Source organism: Heptranchias perlo, chromosome 4, assembly GCF_035084215.1.
Source record: "Heptranchias perlo isolate sHepPer1 chromosome 4, sHepPer1.hap1, whole genome shotgun sequence".
Taxonomy (NCBI): domain Eukaryota; kingdom Metazoa; phylum Chordata; class Chondrichthyes; order Hexanchiformes; family Hexanchidae; genus Heptranchias; species Heptranchias perlo.
Window position 1 is genome coordinate 128,436,948 of NC_090328.1, and position 19,377 is coordinate 128,456,324.

The following is a 19,377-nucleotide window of genomic DNA, read 5'->3' on the forward strand; positions in this document are numbered from 1 at the left end:
TAGGGCCTAAGCAGCTGACGGCATGGCCACCAATGGTGGAGCGATGAAAATCAGGGATGCGGAAGAGGTCAGAATTGGAAGAGTGCTGAGATCTCGGAGGGTTGTAGGGCTGAAGGAGGTTACAGAGATAGGGAGGGGCGATGCTTTGGAGGGATTTGAAAACAGGGATGAGAATTTTAAAATCGAGGCGTTGTCGGACTGGGAGCCAATGTAGGCCAGTGAGCACTGTCTCTAACATGTGACCAACACCATGAGACTTTGATATTGTCTGGAAGAAACAACTGTTTCTGTAACGCAGCACCTGTTGATAGAATCCGACTGTAAAAAGTGATTCTCATTGTTTAACCAGTGCCATTTATTTGGAGAGATCCCAGCTGGTTTTCTTTGAGTAATCCAGTAGTGGTGTGTTGTGTATCAGTCCAATCGATGGCCTCTTTGAGAATCTGGTAGGGGTGTGGGATAGTTCCATTATTGATGACAGATGCTGGAAAATTCTACCAAGGACACTTGATACAAATTCAGTAAATGGAGATCAGATGGATTTGGAGAGTGAAGAAACGTTAAACCTTTCTGATGAATTCTGCAGATCACACCTGCAAAATGGGATAGAGACCAAACTGAACACAACAAATACCCATCAGGGTCTGTGACAGCAAGTTGCTTTTAAACTGGTTAAAGTGAAGGGACTGAAAATTTGTTTAAAAATTTCTGAAATAAAATAGAAAGAAACTCTCTGGACAAAGTTGAAATCAAGTACAACTGATTTATTAGTGGGTGGATGGTGCTTTTTCTTGGAGACAGTTTGAAATGTGTCTCTTCTAGCATATATTCTGAGGCTTTGGCCACACTGTACCTGTCCAGCACGCATGCAAAGGTGGGTTGGAAGGAATATCTGGGCTCTGTACTTCAGTTGACGTACCTTGGCTATTTTCTTCCGGCCCAAATATTTTTTTTGCAGATTTGCTGTCTTGATGGAACTTTGTTGTAATTGTAGATTTCTCCACAAAGTTTGCTTGCAAAAAAGGTCCTGCCTTTTAATAGCTGTTGCAGCCCTTTAAGCAGGCGTTACATTCCTGCCCCTCTCTCTCATTCACAGTAGATAATATTGAACCCTTACACATCATGATTAGACTCCTCCTAGAAACTACTGACAAATGTTGCTGTATTTCTGAATGATTTCACAAGATGTGGAAACTGACCCAGAACAGAAACAATGGGCTGACATTGACGTGGGCCGCGTTCTGACAGCGGAAACAGTGGCCAGTCGGCTTTGTGCTAGTCTGTTCCAGCACTAACTTCCTACTTCCTGCCTCATTACTCATTTACGGCATGCTCTTGTTGGGGAATCTGCCATTTACAGGAAGCTTGCTGATTCGGGAATGTAGCGCCTGCTTAAAGGGCTGCAACAGCTATTAAAAGGCAGGACCTTTTTTGCAAGCAAACTTTGTGGAGAAATCTACAATTACAACAAAGTTCCATCAAGACAGCAAATCTGCAAAAAAAATATTTGGGCCGGAAGAAAATAGCCAAGGTACGGCAACTGAAGTACAGAGCCCAGATATTCCTTCCAACTCACCTTTGCATGTGTGCTGGACAGGTACAGTGTGGCCAAAGCCTCAGAATATATGCTAGAAGAGACACATTTCAAACTGTCTCCAAGAAAAAGCACCATCCACCCACTAAAAAATCAGTTGTACTTGATTTCAACTTTGTCCAGAGAGTTTCTTTCTGTTTTATTTTTAATGTGGACAGTATTTATTGCCCTGAGAACATTGAGAGTAAACCACATTGGGTGGGACTGGAGACACATGTAGGCCAGACCTGGCAAAGGTGTTAATTCCCTTCCCTGAAGGACATTAGTGACCCGGTTGTTTTTTTTACAAACATCTAGCAGCTTTCATTGTTATTTTATGTGGTGCCAGCCCACAAATGATCAGATTTATTGAATTCAATTTCCCAACTTGACACAGTGAGATTTAAACTCATGACATCTGGGCTATTGGTTCACTTCCAAAGCCGCCAGGCTACTGTACCCTGCTGCTGCTGAGTAAGGTAACAACAGCCGCAAGGATGGGCTTCCTTGATGGTTGAGGTGAAGTGGGAGACAATGTTGGTGCCAGTGTTTTGACCTATTGCGTAATGTACATGTGGATAGGTCTGTTCATGAGACAGGCAGGTCAGCCACTTAGGTGAACATCTCCTCTATAAGAGCTTGGGATACTACTCTTCCTTACTGCAAAGTTCCATGTCCCAATCCTGAGGGTTATTATGACTGTTCCTCTGAATGTTGCCTGAAGTGGGCCTCATTCTCCACCTCTTCCAGAGATAGGCCTCCTTGAATGGCCAAAATTGATCAAATTGTGGAGCATGAAGCAGATAACATGATCTTGGAGACTCCAGTGGAGCTGTACCACAAGATGCCTCCTGACTCATCCAGGCATCTGATACCAATAGTTTGTTACAAGATCAACCTGGTAGATGCTCGAGTATCACTATTGTATCTGCATTCACTTTATTACAAGTGTATCTTTAGCTGGGGCTTCGTATGGTGGCCTTTGTCTCTTCAGATCCACGCTTCAAGTCTGCCTTCTCCTTCTAATAATCCAGGCACAGAGAATTGCTTCAAACTTTATTTCATTTTGCTGCTGCTTTTCCCTGGGGAAAGTAATGAAGATGGTTTGCCCAGGTGAATAAAGTATCAGTGGCATTCTTGACATATCAGTGCACTGCTGATTGATTGATATTACAGATGTCTCCTGTGGCAGCCTAGAAGGATCCAGATGCACAGAAGTTAAGGGTGGCTGTGACCTAGACTACCACTGGGAGTGCAGTCCTTTTAGTTGAAGTTGTCTGTGGGCCAGCTTGCAGCAGATGGAACAACTTGTTGGAAAATAAATGTGCTTCCACATAAATTTTAGCAGGTGGATATAAAAGAGCCCATGACACTATTTTGAAGAAGAGCACAGGATTTCTCCGAGTGTCCTGGTCAATATTTATCCCTCAATCAACATCACTAAACCAGATTGTCTGGCCAGTATCTCATTGCTGTTTGTGGGACCTTGCTGTGCGCAAATTGGATGCTGCGTTTTCCTATATTACAACAGTGACTACACTCCAAAAGTACTTCATTGGTTGTGAAGCACTTTAGGACAACCTGTGGTCATGAAAGGCGTTATGGAAATGCAAGTTCTTTCGTTCTTCTTAAGCACTGACAAAATGGCTAACACAGGCATCATGGGTAAGTGAGGTGAGCCTTCGTTGCACATTCAGTCAGTCTCGTGGTCTAACAGACTTTTGCTGACATAAAGCCACAGGAAAACATGTTTTCTGAGCAAAGCAGCCAGAACAGGAAGATAAAGTTAAGAAATTAGAAGCAGAAATGTAATAGAAAATACTGGCCAAAGAAAGGAGTGAAGTGAGTCTCCAACCTTGAGAAATTAGAGATGAGTGGGGCCTTTGTGGTCTCTATGGCTCTACTCAGACATCAATGACCTGAGCAGCTTCTTCATGCTCCGTGAGGCTGAGCCGGTCTCCTGATAGAGAACTATTATCCATGAATAGGACAGACGACACGTTTTACTGCTGAACTGGGAATATAGTCCTGAGACATCATTAGAGAGGACCTTAACCTATTTATGGTCTTGGTCTTTATCACAACAGGGTTTTAATGTGTTTGCAGTCAGTATTTTACCTTCATTTTTTTGCTGTGATTTGTGGTTTAAATGTGTTTAAGAATCTGTGACATCTGTTCCCCCAAGTGTATAATTCAGCAGTAATCCTGATACACTATTATTCAACTCTAATTCTGTTACATTATTAATCATGATTTATCCTGTTACACTGTTGTTCAGCAAAAATCCTGTTACACAATTATTCAACTGTAATTCTGTAACACCATTATTCAGCGCTAATCCTGTTACACTAATATTCAACACTAATTATGTTACACTATTATTCAGCACTAATTCGGTTGCACTATTATTCAACTGTAATTGTTTACACTATTATTCAGAACAAATCCTGTTACGTTATTATTCAGCAGTAATCCGGTTACACTATTATTCAGCCCTAATTCTGTTACACTAGAATTCAACAGTAATCATATTACACTATTATTCAGCACTAATTCTGCTACACCATTATTCAGCAGTAATTCTGTTTCACTATTATTCAGTATGATTCCTGTAGCACTATTATTCAATTATCTGGAATAAAAAAAGCTAGTATCAGTAATGGTAGCCTTGAAACGACAGGATTGTCGTAAAAACCCATCTGATTCATGAATGTCCTTTAGGGAAGGAAACCTGCCGTCCTTACCCGGTTTGGCCCAGATGTGACTCCAGACCCACAGCAATGTGGTTGATTCTTAATCATCCTCTGAAATGGCCCAGCAAGCCACTCAGTTGTAAAATCTCGGAAAAAAAGTCATAATAAGCATAAAACTGGACGGACCACCCGGCATCGAACCACTAGGCACCGGACACAACAAAGGCAAACCAAGTCCAGTCGACCCTGCAAAGTCCTCCTCACTAACATCTGGGGACTTGTGCCAAAATTGGGAGAGCTGTCCCACAGACTAGTCAAGCAACAGCCTGACATAGCCATACTCACAGAATCATCTTTCAGCCAACGTCCCAGACTCTTCCATCACCATCCCTGGGTATGTCCTGTCCCACCGGCAGGACACACCGACCAGAGGTGGCGGTACAGTGATATACAGTCAGGAGGGAGTGGCCCTGGGAGTCCTCAACATTGACTCCGGGCCCCATGAAATCTCACAGTATCAAGTCAAACATGGGCAAGGAAACCTCCTGCTGATTACCACCTACCACCCTCCCTCAGCTGATGAATCAGTCCTCCTCCATGTTGAACACCACGTGGAGGAAGCACTGAGGGTAGAAAGGGCACAGAATGTACTCTGGGTGGGGGACTTCAATAACCATCACCAAGAGTGGCTCGGTAGCACCACTACTGATCGAGCTGGCCGAGTCCTGAAGGACATAGCTGCTAGACTGGGCCTGCGGCAGGTGGTGAGTGAACGAACACGAGGAAAAAACTTACTTGACCTTGTCCTCACCAATCTACCTGTCGCAGATGCATCTGTCCATGACAGTATTGGTAGGAGTGACCACCGCACAGTCCTTGTGGAGGCGAAGTCCCGTCTTCGCACTGAGGACACCATCCAACGTGTAGTGTGGCACGACCACCGTGCTAAATGGGATAGATTCAGAACAGATCTATCAGGTTAAATATCAGATCTATCAAGGCATCCATCAGGCACTGTGGGCCATCAGCAGCAGCAGAATTGTATTCCAGCACAATCTGTGACCTCATGGGCCGGCATATTCCTCACTCTACCATTACCAACAAACATGGGGATCAACCCTGTTTCAATGAGGAGTGTAGAAGACCATGCCAGGAGTAGCACCAGGCATACCTAAAAATGAGGTGCCAACCTGGTGAAGCTACAACACAGGACTACATGCATGCTAAACAGCGGAAGCAACATGCTACAGACAGAGCTAAGTGATTCCACAACCAACGGATCAGATCAAAGCCCTGCAGTCCTGCCATATCCAGTCGTGAATGGTGGTGGACAATTAAACAACGAACGGGAAGAGGCAACTGTGTGAACATCCCCATCCTCAATGATTGCAGAGTCCAGCATATGAGTGCAAATAACAAGGCTGAAGTGTTTGCAACCATCTCCAGCCAGAAGTGCCAAGTGGATGATCCATCTCGGCCTCCTCCCGATATCCCCACCATCACAGAAGCCAGTCTTCAGCCAATTCCATTCACGTGATATCAAGAAACGGCTGAGTGCACTGGATATAGCAAAGGCTATGGGCCCCGACAACATCCCAGCTGTAGTGCTGAAGATTTGTGCTCCAGAACTAGCTGCGCCTCTAGCCAAGCTGTTCCAGTACAGCTACAACACTGGCATCTACCCGACAATGTGGAAAATTGCCCAAGTATGTCCTGTCCACAAAAAGCAGGACAAATACAATCCGGCCAATTCCAGCCCCATCAGTCCACTCTCAATCATCAGTAAAGTGATGGAAGGTGTCATCGACAGTGCTTTCAAGCGGCACTTACTCACCAATAATCTGCTCACTGATGCTCAATTTGGGTTCTGCCAGGACCACTCGGCTCCAGACCTCATTACAGCCTTGGTCCAAACATGGACAAAAGAGCTGAATTCCAGAGGTGAGGTGAGAGTGACTGCCCTTGACATCAAGGCAGCATTTGACCGAGTGTGGCACCAAGGAGCCCAAGTAAAATTGAAGTCAATGGGAATCAGGGGGAAAACTCTCCAGTGGCTGGAGTCATACCTAGCACAAAGGAAGATGGTAGTGGTTGTTGGAGGCCAATCATCTCAGCCCCAGGACATTGCTGCAGGAGTTCCTCAGGGCAGTGTCCTAGGCCCAACCATCTTCAGCTGCTTCATCAATGACGTTCCCTCCATTATAAGGTCAGAAATGGGGATGTTCGCTGATGATTGCACAGTGTTCAGTTCCATTCGCAACCCCTCAGATAATGAAGCAGTCTATGCCCGCATGGAGCAAGACCTGGACAACATCCAGGCTTGGGCTGATAAGTGGCAAGTAACATTTGCGCCAGATAAGTGCCAGGCAATGACCATCTCCAACAAGAGAGAGAGTCTAACCACCTCCCCTTGACATTCAACGGCATTACCATCGCCGAATCCCCCACCATCAACATCCTGGCGGTCACCATTGACCAGAAACTTAACTGGACCAGCCATATAAATACTGTGGCTGCAAGAGCAGGTCAGAGGCTGGGTATTCTGCAGCGAGTGACTCACCTCCTGACTCCCCAAAGCCTTTCCACTACCTACAAGGCACAAGTCAGGAGTGTGATGGAATACTCTCTTGCCTGGATGAGTGCAGCTCCAACAACACTCAAGAAGCTCGACACCACCCAGGACAACGTAGCCCACTTGATTGGCACCCCATCCACCACCCTAAACATTCACTCCCTTCACCACCGGCGCACTGTGGCTGCAGTGTGTACGATCCACAGGATGCACTGCAGCAACTTGCCAAGGCTTCTTCGACAGCACCTCCCAAACCCACGACCTCTACCACCTAGAAGGACAAGAGCAGCAGGCACATGGGAACAACACCACCTGCACGTTCCCCTCCAAGTCACACACCATCCTGACTTGGAAATATATCGCCGTTCCTTCATCGTCGCTGGGTCAAAATCCTAAAACTCCCTTCCTAACAGCACTGTGGGAGAACCGTCACCACACGGACTGTAGCGGTTCAAGAAGGCGGCTCACCACCACCTTTTCAAGGGCAATTAGGGATGGGCAATAAATACCGGCCTTGCCAGCACCGCAAGACATGCCAGATCATCAACACAGATACCACCATCACACGAGAGGACACCACCCACCAGTTACACGGTTCATACTCCTGTGACTCGGCCAACGTTGTCTACCTCATACGTTGCAGGAAACGATGCCCCGGTGCATGGTACTTTGGCGAGACCATGCAGACGCTGCGACAACGGATGAACGGACACCGCGCAACAATCGCCAGACAGGAGGGTTCTCTCCCTGTCGGGGAACACTTCAGCAGTCAAGGATATTCAGCCACCGATCTTCGGGTAAGCGTTCTCCAAGGCAGCCTTCAAGACACACGACAACGCAGAAATTGATAGCCAAGTTCCGCACCCATGATGACGGCCTCAAACGGGATCTTGGGTTCATGTCATGCTACACGTAACCCCACCAGCGGGGAAAAAAAAATTATCTGTTTTTAATACAACTGGTCATTCTCTCTCTTTCTCTTCCTTTCGGATGTTTCCTCTCTCTCTCTCTCTCTGTCTTTGGTTCTGGCCGTTTGTATATTCAGTAGTCTTGTATCTCATGTCTCTCTGTCTGAACACTAGTCAATTCCTTTGATTGCCTTGATAACGGGCAGTTGGAAAGGTTATCTGTAATCACCGGGCATTGTTCTCTGACTATATATGCGGTAATTTTCAAGGAATCCGACACTCACCTGACGAAGGAGAAAGCCTCCGAAAACTTGTGATTTTCAAATAAAACTGTTGGACTATAACCTGGTGTTGTAAGATTCCTTACATTTGTACACCCCAGTCCATCACCGGCATCTCCACATCATGGTTAAAAAGGCATACAGGATACTTACCTTTATTAGTCAAGGCATAAAATATAAGAGCAGGGAGGTTATGCTGGAATTGTATAAAACAATAGTTAGGCCACAGCTTGAGTACTGCGTAGCGTTCAGGTCACCACATTACAAGAAAGATGGCGCAGAGAAGATTTACGAGGGTGTTGCCAGGACTGGAGAATTTTAGCTGTGGGGAAAGATTAGAAAGGCTGGGGTTGTTTTCATTGGAGCAGACGAGGCTGAGGGGTGATTTAATTGAGGTGTACAAAATTATGAGAGGCCTAGATGGGGTGGATAGAAAGGACCTATTTCCCTTAGCAGAGGGGTCAGTGACCAAGGGGCATTGTTTTAAAGTAATTGATAGAAGGATTAGAGGGGAGCTGGGGAGAAAGTTTTTCACCCAGGGGGTGGTGGGGGTCTGGAAATCACTGCCTGAAAGGGTGATAGAGGCAGAAACCCTCAACTCATCTAAAAAATACTTGGATGTGCACTTCAAGTGCTGTAACCTACCGGGCTGGAAAGTGGGCTTAAGCTGAATAGCTCTTTTCCGGCCGGCATGGACACGATGGGCCAAATGACCTCATTCTGTGCTGTAACTTTCTATGATTCTATGATTCTATGAAATGAAAACATGGGAATATGATGTAGTGGCGATATTGGAGACCTGGCTCAAAAAAGGTCAGGATTGGTTGCTAAATATTCCTGGCTACAAGGTATTTAGGAAAGATAGGGAAGGAAAGAAAGGAGGGGAGGTGTCAGTATTGATTAAGGAGAATATTGCAGTGCTGGAGAGAGACGATGTCCTTCAAGGGTCAAGGACAGAATCTATTTGGTTAGAGTTAAGAAACAATAGAGGCGCCATTACACAACTGGGGGTAGTCCATTGGCCACCAACCAGTGGCAAGGAGATAGAGGAGCAGATTTACAGGGAAATTACAGAGATGTAAGAACAATAGAGTAGTGATAATGGGGGACTTCAACTATCCTAATATAGACTGGGATAGTAATAGTGTAAAGGGCAAAGAGGGGGAGGAATTTCTGTAGTGTGTTCAGGAGAACTTTCTTGATCAGTACGTTTCCGGCCCAACGAGGAAGGAGGCATTGCTGGATCTGGTTCTGGGGAATGAGGTGGGTCAAGAGAAGCAAGTGTCAGTCGGGGAACATTTAGGTATCAGTGATCATAGTATCATCAGATTTAAATTAGTTAATGAAAAGGACAAGGAGCAATCTAGAGTAAAAATACATAAAAAGGAGGGCCAATTTCAGTGGGTTGAGAACGGATCTGGCCCGGGTAAATTGGAATCAAAGATTGGCAGGCAAAACTGTATTCTTACAACGGGCAGCCTTTAAAGGGCAGATGACTCGGGTACAGTCTAGGTACATTCCCATGAGGGGAAAAGTTAGGGCAGCCAAAGTCAGAACTCTGTGGATTTCGAAAGAGATAGAGAGTAAGATGAAGCAGGAAAAGAGGATGTATGACAGATGACAGGTTGATAATACAAGTGAGAACCAGGCTGAATATAGAAAGTTCAGAGGGGGAGTGAAAAAGGAAGTAAGAGGAGCAAAGAGAGAGTATGAGAATAGACTGGCGGCAAATATAAAAGGGAATCCAAAAGTCTTCTATATGCATTTAAACAGTAAACTGGAAGTAAGAGGAGGGGTGGGGCCGATTAGGGACCAAAAAGGAGATCTACGCATGGAGGCAGAGGATATGGCTGAGGTACTAAATGAGTACTTCGCATCTGTTTTTACCAAAGAAGAAGATGCTGCCAAAGTAATAGTAAAAGAGCAGGTAGTTGAGATACTGAATGGGCTAAAAATTGATAAAGAGGAGGTACTAGAAAGGCTAGCTGTACTTAAAGTAGATAATTCACCTGGTCCGGATGGGATGTACCCTAGGTTGCTTAGGGATGTATGGAAATTGCAGAGGTGCTGGTCATAATCTTCCAATCCACCTTAGATATGGGGGTGGTGGCAGAGGTCTGGAGAATTGCAAATGTTACACTCTTGTTCAAAAAGGGTGTAAGGATAAACCCAGCAACTACAGGCCAGTCAGTTTAACCTTGGTGGTGGGGAAACTTTTAGAAACTATAATCCCGAACAAAATTAATAATCATTTGGACAAGTGTGGATTAATTAAGGAAAGCCAGCACGGATTTGTTGAAGCCAAATTGTGTTTAACTAACTTGATTGAGTTTTTTGATGAGGTCACAGAGAGGGTTGATGAGGGCAATGCAGTTGATGTTGTGTATATGGACGTTCGAAAGGTGTTTGATAAAGTGCCACATAATAGGCTTGTCAGCAAAATTGAAGCCCATGGAATAAAAGGGGCAGTGGCAGCATGGATACGAAATTGGCCAAGTGACAGGAAACAGAGAGTAGTGGTGAACGGTTGTTTTTCGGAATGCAGGAAAGTACACAGTGGCATTCCCCAGGGGTCAGTACTAGGACCACTGCTTTTTTGATATATATTAATAAGTTGGACTTTGGTGTACAGGGCACAATTATAAATTTGCAGATGACACAAAACCTGGAAGTGTAGTAAACAGTGAATAGGATAGTTAATAGACTTCAATAGGACATAGACAGGCTGGTGGAATGGGCAGATACACGGCAGATGAAATTTATCGCAGAGAAGTGTGAAGTGATATATATTGGCAGGAAGAATGAGGAGAGGCAATATAAACTAAATGGTACAATTCTAAAGGGAGTGCAGGAACAGAGAGACCTGGGGGTGTATGTGCAAAAGTCTTTGAAGGTGGCAGGACAGGTTGAGAAAGTGATTAAAAAAGTGTACAGGATCGGGCTTTATCAATAAAGGCATTGATTACAAAAGCAAGGAAGTTATGATGAACCTTTATAAAACACTGGCTCAGCCACAACTGGAGGATTGTGTCCAATTCTGGGCACCGCACTTTAAGAAGGAAGTGAAGGCCTTAGAGAGGGTGCAGAAAAGATTCACTAGAATGATTCCAGGGATGAGGGACTTCAGTTACATGGATACACTGGAGAAGCTGGGGTTGTTCTCTTTAGAGCAGTGAAGGTTAAGTGGAGATTTGATAGAAGTGTTCAAAATCATGAACGGCTTAGATAAAGTAAATGAAGAGAAACTGTTCCCATTGGCGGAAGGCTTGAGAACCAGAGGACACAAATTTAAGGTGATTGGCAAAAGAACCAAAGTCGACGTGAAGAAAAACCTTTTTACGCAGCGAGTAGTTATGATCTGGAATGCACTGCCTTAAAGGGTGGTGGAAGCAGATTCAATCGTGGCTTTCAAAAAGGAATTGGATAAATACATGAAGGGAAAGAAATTGCAGGGCTATGGGTAAAGAGTGGGGGAATGGGATTAACTGGATTGCTGTTACAAAGAGCAGTCATGGGCTCGATGGGCCAAATGGCCTCCTTCTGTGCTGTAACCATTATATGATTCTATGGGGGAAAAAAATTGGATTGGGGCCGTTTTTGGGCGTAGGTAGCGTGATGTGCTATTATCCAACGCCCAATGGCCCCTGCACAGGCAGAACGCAAATTTTGGCCCACCCAAGGACTCATCTGCAATCAGCGTTCCATTCCAGGCCTTGGGCATGGAATCAATGCAATTCACACTTTCCACCACCAGGGGAGCTCAATTTCTTAAAGGGAGGATGTTTCTTAGAAATCTCTTAAAGGTAGCTGGTACCTGTTATTTGCTGAAAATAACAGTCTACTGTCTGCACGGAGTCTGAACGGAGATCAGACATCGCACACGTAAAACACAGATGCAGCTCCCGTCCCTATGTTTAAACACTAATGAGTTTTGTTAAAACATTGAATAAAGGTTGCGCACTACTAAATCCCACATCCGCCAATCTGCACGCCAGCCTCACCAATCTGCCGATCTGAGTTGGTACCAGGCCTGTGAGAGTGCATGCACCAAGGTTCTCTGCTGATGCACTAGAGACCTTGGTGCAAGAGGTGGACAGAAGGAGGGGCATACTACATCTGCAGTGGGGGGGTGGGGGGTGGGAGGCAAGAGGTCCTACAGACATATATCCAAAAGACAGTGGGAGGCAGCGGGGGATGAAGTCAATGCCAGGCGCACAGCATCATGAACATGAATGCAGTGCAGGAAGAAGTTCAGTGCTTTGACATGAGTGGTCAAGGTGAGTGAGGTCAACTGTCAAGTGGCGTCTCCTACCAACTGCTCCACACACTACACCCCCCATCACCCATATACCAACAAACTCTTTCCATCAGTACTCAACTCTTCCATTCAGATGCTTCATCTCACCCTTACACATAACCACTGTTTCAAGCCGCCCACCTAGAACTCACAGGCCACACACACTGGCAGCTATTCAACCATGACAGGCGCATCATCCAGACACATGTCCCGCTTTCTTGCAGGAGAAGGTGGCGTATATTAGGAGGCAGCAAGTGGCAGTGGCATTTAGCCCCTCGAGCCTGTTCCACCATTCAATAAGATCATGATGGACCTGGTTCGCAGAAATCTATCAATCTTAGATTTAACATTCACAAGTAAGCTAGCATCAACTGCCGTCTGCATAAGGGCGTTCCAAATGTCTCCTACCCTTTGCATATAGAAGCATTTCCTAACTTCGCTCCTGCACCTTCTGGCTCTAAATGTTAGTTTATGCCCCCGCGTCCTAGTATTGAAATCTAGGAGATCTCCAAAAACAGGTACAAATGTCTTGACAGCCAGGAGCAATAATCCAGCCACTAACCTGTAAACCCTGCATGGTCCCTTTAAATAATGCTGGTGGGGGGTCCTCCAGGCACTCTAAAACACATTCAGATGGACGGGGTTAAGACTGTGCATTGAGTTGTGCGTTAAGTCCCAAAACGGTGTCTATCACTTTAAATCAGCATGGCACACTGATTGAAGCCATTTTCCCCCTACTTTACACAATTCCAGCGTTCGTTATCTGCGCCTGCGCTAACTCCTATACCAAGATGACGTCTGGCGCACGTCACGCTGGAGACGTGCTTGCACATCCAAGAAGCCATCTTGGCTGCCGGAGAGGCCGTGTAGCGCCGAAACAACGGACGCTACACGGCCCAATTTAGTGCACAATGATTCTAATGAATCCAATAAGGAATTCAGGCAAAACTTCTTTATCCAGAGAGTGGTCAGAATGTGGAACTTCCTACCACATGGAGTGGTTGAGGTGAATATCGTAGATGCATTTATGGGGAAGCTGGATAAGTACCTGAGAAAAGAATAGAAGGATATGCTGATAGGGTTGATGAGGAAGGGTGGGAGGAGACTCGTGTCCAGCATAAAAACACCGGCATAGACCAGTTGGGCGGACTGGCCTGTTTCTGTGCTGTAAAACTCTGTGTAATGTTGACTTTCTCATTTGAAATCCATTTCAATTCTGTTTTGTGGTTAGCTACAGTGTTGTCACTTTGTTAAGAAATGGGAATGATTTTACTTGCTGTCGTTTGTCACCTTGATGAATCATCGGATATTCATCGCAATTGATGTAGGTAAAAAATTGAATTGAGAGCAGGAAATCAGGGGCTGGTGATGGCTGGTGATTATACTCATGCATTTTCACAAGAGCATGATACAATTACAGATGAAGACGGCTATTCTCAGTTCAACCACCCAGAAAGGCCCTAAAATCCTCTCATTGTAACATTCGGTTGTTTCTAAAATGATTCCAGGGTTTTTGCCTCCACGAGTCTTCCTGGAGGTCCATTCCACATGCTGACCACTATTTATGTGATGGAGAATTTCCTGATATCAGCCGTAAATTTGCCTTTTACTAGTCTGAACCTGTGTCCCTTTGCCCTGCTCTCAAAATTTAGTTAAAAATAATGTTGTGGTTTTACCTTTACCATATTGTTTACTCCCTCAAATCCCTCTGTAAGATCACCTCTCAGACGCATCCTTTTCAAGGGCTGAAGAAACAGGTTTCTCCAGTCTTTTCTTTAACACTAGGGATCAGCCTTGTAGCTCTTTTCTGCATTGCATCCAGGCCTTAAATTTCTTCACTGTATTTGTTTCAGTGACCAGAATTGGATAAAGTACTCAAGATGCGGTCTGACCAGGGCACTGTACACAGGAGCATAGAAATAGGAGAAGGCCTTTCAGCCCCTCGAGCCTGTTCCACCAGTTTAATCATGCCTTCCTCCGACTTGTGTTCCACTGTTTTGGCTGCGTAGTTCAATATTCTATTGGCTTTCTTGATTATTGCTGTACATTGCTTTGATACGCTGAGTGTTAAGGCTGCTGAGACTCCTAGGTTTACTTTAACTGCATCGTTGCCTATTTCAAAACAGTTCATAAACTAATGTGTCTCTCTAAAACTAACCACCTCTTACTTTGATTGCAACCTTAGTCCTTCTTTACCAATTAATATTCTCGGCTTTGTTATTTCCTTTGAGCTCAAATGGAATTCCCCCTATCTCGCCCATTGCTAAAGCTGCCTCCAAGATGCTTGGTTTCCTCTTTAATGCCAAATACTTCTTTTCCCCTCCATGAATTCCATGACTTGACTACTGCTTCCATATCTGGGGAATCTGTTCCATTATCTTTCTTGCAAACCTGGACAGGATACGAGTAAAAGCTTTTCATCTAATTGGTGATCCGTCTCTAACCTCTAACCTCTTCTTGCTCTCCATCACAACCCCTCTAATTTTTCTCCATTCTAGCTATTTTGGTCTGACGAACTTTCTTCCTTTGTCGTTCCTAAGCTGTAAATAAGTCCTATGTGCTGTTTCTCCTCCCCACATCCCCCATTCAAGGCTCATTTCACTATCAAGACTCATCTCACTGTCTCTAACTGATTTGTTCACTTTCCTCCCTCAGTCTTTCCTTCCTCTTACAATATACAATTATAAACAATTTTACAACACCAAGTTATAGTCCAGCAATTTTATTTTAAATTCACAAGCTTTCGGAGGCTTCCTCCTTCCTCAGGTGAACGAAATGAAATCCTCGAAATGAAATCGCATTTATAATTCACAGAACAATGCTTGGTGATTACAGACAGTTTTTTCAACTGCCCGTTGCCAAGGCAATCAGTGTGCAGACAGACAGGTGTTACCTGCAAGGTCTCAGAATATACAAATCACCAAAAAAAACAACAAACAAAAAAAAACAGAGATAGAGAGGTAGAAACATAGAAAAGACAGCAACTGACCCGTTATATTAAAAACAGATAACATTTGTTCGCTGGTGGGGTAACGTGTAGCGTGACATGAATCCAAGATCCCGGTTGAGGCCGTCCTCATGGGTGCGGAACTTGGCTATCAATTTCTGCTCGACGATTTTGCGTTGTCGTGTGTCTCGAAGGCCGCCTTGGAGTACGCTTACCCGAAGGTCGGTGGATGAATGTCCATGACTGCTGAAGTGTTCCCCGACTGGGAGGGAACCCTCCTGTCTGGCGATTGTTGCGCGGTGTCCGTTCATCCGTTGTCGCAGCGTCTGCATGGTCTCGCCAATGTACCATGCTCTGGGGCATCCTTTCCTGCAACGTATGAGGTAGACAACGTTGGCCGAGTCACAGGAGTATGAACCATGCACCTGGTGGGTGGTGTCCTCTCGTGTGGTGGTGGTATCTGTGTCGATGATCTGGCATGTCTTGCAGAGGTTACCGTGACGACGAACACCTCGCTATGGCCATCCCCACACCTCCACTACTCGCCTTTAAACAGCCACCCAACCGCAAACAGACCATCGTTCGCAGCAAATTACCTAGCTTTCAAGAGAACAGCATCCATGACACCACACAACCCTGCCACGGTAACCTCTGCAAGACATGCCAGATCATCGACACAGATACCACCATCACACGAGAGGACACCACCCACCAGGTGCATGGTTCATACTCCTGTGACTCGGCCAACGTTGTCTACCTCATACGGAGGGTTCCCTCCCAGTCGGGGAACACTTCAGCAGTCATGGACATTCATCCACCGACCTTCGGGTAAGCGTACTCCAAGGCGGCCTTCGAGACACACGACAACGCAAAATCGTCGAGCAGAAATTGATAGCCAAGTTCCGCACCCATGAGGACGGCCTCAACCGGGATCTTGGGTTCATGTCACGCTACACGTTACCCCACCAGCGAACAAATGTTATCTGTTTTTAATATAACGGGTCAGTTGCTGTCTTTTCTATGTTTCTACCTCTCTATCTCTGTTTTTTTTTTGTTTGTTGTTTTTTTTTTGGTGATTTGTATATTCTGAGACCTTGCAAGTAACACCTGTCTGTCTGCACACTGATTGCCTTGGCAACGGGCAGTTGAAAAAACTGTCTGTAATCACCAAGCATTGTTCTGTGAATTATAAATGCGATTTCATTTTGAGGATTTCATTTCGTTCACCTGAGGAAGGAGGAAGCCTCCGAAAGCTTGTGAATTTAAAATAAAATTGCTGGACTATAACTTGGTGTTGTAAAATTGTTTACAATTGTCAACCCCAGTCCATTACCGGCATCTCCACATCATGGTTACAATATACAGGCTTTATAAAACTCAAACTTGGCATCAACATATCACAACTTCAAAAGATACTGGCCCTGATATTACCAGGGAGGTGGGATGGCAGCGGGGGGGCGACTGGGCATGTGGGTAACCCGCCCAGTGAAATCGGTCTGCTGCCCACGCGATCGCGGGTAAATTGAAGGCACTTACCGTGGCTTCCGGGTTTCCCGTCAGAAACCTGCGCAGCGGGCGGACTGCGCACTTGCATCACAGGCTGTCAGCTGGAGGAGCCCTATTTAAAGGGGCAGTCCTCCAATGCTGCTCCTGCAGCAAACAACCAAAAGTACAGAATGGAGCAGCCCAGGGGGAAGGCTGCTCCCAGATTTACTGATGCCTCACTCCAGGTCCTACTGGATGGGGTGAGGAGGAGGAGGGATATTTTCTGCTCGGCGGACAGGAGGAAGTGGCCTGCCTCTGCCACCAAGAAGGCCTGGATCGAGGTGGCAGAGGAGGTCACCAGCAGCAGCAACATCTCCCGCACTTGGATCCAGTGCAGGAAGCGCTTCAATGACCTAACTAGGTCAGCCAGAGTGAGAGAAATTACTCATTCTCCAACACTCCATCTTCCATATCACCGCCCCCACCCCCCAACTCATTCTGCACTGCCAACACTACTCTATCACATCACCCCTCACACCCACTCAAAGCTCATCCTCAACTTACCTGCACTTACTCACCTCCCCATTAGTCACCCCACCACTATCACTCAACCCAATCCTCATACAACGTCATGGCTCTGTCTCATACTCACCCTCTGATGCATCTCGTTCACGGCCAGCCTCACCCAAACCAATGCATTCAGCGGTTGGCCACGTCACCATCCCTCACTCACGCCTCTCTACTTTCTCCCCTTATAGGAGAAGAGAGCCCAGAATGCACGGGAGAGGGCGAAGACAGGAGGGGGCCGCAACATCAGGTCGTCCTCACGGACATGGAGCAGGATGATCTTGAAGTGAGCCGCACCCTTGAGTGCCTGTCCGTCGGGGACGCTGAGACTGCCACCCGACAAACGGCTGGTGACAGAACTTTAACATTCAGCACTCACAATAGCAAATGATGTTAACATGCCTTGCCATCTTCAGCATCTCAACATCCGTCATCATGCTAAATATTGCCTTCTGTTCTCTTTCAGGGCCTTCAGCGTGATGGTGGATGGCGATTCCTCAGAGGACTCTGAGGGGGCACCGTCACATCTGAGCAAGCCATCCACCAGCGCAGATACACACACCTCGGTAGGTCCCCGTCCTCACTTAGTCGGGGTCGTACATGGTGAGTCACCACACACATGTGAGCATGAGCAGTCACTGGTGGCAGGGGCAGCTGTGGAGAGTCCGCGTCGGTGGGAGCACTCTTCTCCAGGCTCTGCTCAGCTGGACACAGATGCTGAACCGTGGGGGCCGTTCTTTAAAAGGAGAATGATCGAGGGGCAGCAGCACATTTGCGAGGTGCTGGAACAGGACGGAATCTCTGAGATACTGTCACAGGGACGTGAGGGCATCTCTGAGATAGTGTCGTGGGTAAGTGCGGGAATGTCTGCGATGGAGGGAAGGCTAGCCTCCATCGTGCTTCAAGCACGGCTCACAAATGAGTCCTTTGAGGCCCTGACAACGGCCCTTCGGACTCAAGGTGAGCAACTTTCTACCGCCTTAAACAGGCAGGCAGATACACTAGCACTGGCCTTATAAGGCTTCACACGTGTCCTCCAAACTGTCGTCCAGCAGGGTGGTAGGAGTGATGTGGGCCTGGCCCAGGAGAGGGATGATGGCGAAAGGAGACATGGAAGTGGGGACACCACTCAAAGTGCTCCCACGGCTCACCAGTTGCCCCCCTCTCAACCAGTACCCGCAATGCTGCCTCCTCTCCAGGTGGTCGAGTCTGCCCCTGCACAGGTGCAGGTGGAGCATTCATTGGAGGGGCCCTCACAGGCACCGAAACCCAGAGGGTGTAGGCCCAAAGCATCGAATCAGTCAGGGCATGACCAAGAGCAACCTGCCACTACCTCTGCTGCTGCCACAGAAGGAGTAGTCGGAAGCGTAAGGCGAAGGTTTTGTGAGCACAAAGGGGATGCACAAGGGTGTTTGATGGTTTGTCATGTTTTTTATTTATATTTGACTTTTGTTAAATATTATTATTGTCACCACTACTGCCATGTCTTGGCCATTCTTGACTGGCTTGCATAATAAGTCCCTTTCATGAGGTTCACCATGAACACCCACACTTGATGCCACCCACTGGGTCACCCTACAGTGGGTGTATGTGTAGTTGCACGACTATTTTGAGCAGATGCCTGTGACGCAGCACTGTGTTATGGAGCTCCACGTGGCGGAGGTGGACGGCATGCCTGGCGAGGCTGGTGATGTTGCTCGTCCTCGGATGCAATGGTGAATGCAGCTATGGCGCCCCCATCCTGACGGTGTGAGTTTGAGGGGGTCCGCAAAGCAGGTGAATGTGTTTGCACAGCAGGGTTTAGGGTATAAATTAATAATTTTGAGTGGAAAGACAAAAGTGTTGCAGCCATAACTTTGTCTGAAGTGACAGAGTGCCCTGCTGCAATAAATGAGGTTTTCCCCCCAACTGTCAAATAATCCTTTGCATCTCCCACTGGCTGCTGGCTGAAACACGTCTGCTCCAACAGGGAGTGTTTCCCACAGCACGGGAAACATGTTGTGGATCCTTCAAAATTGCACCGCTGCCAAAATCTCCACTCAATGAGGTCTGTC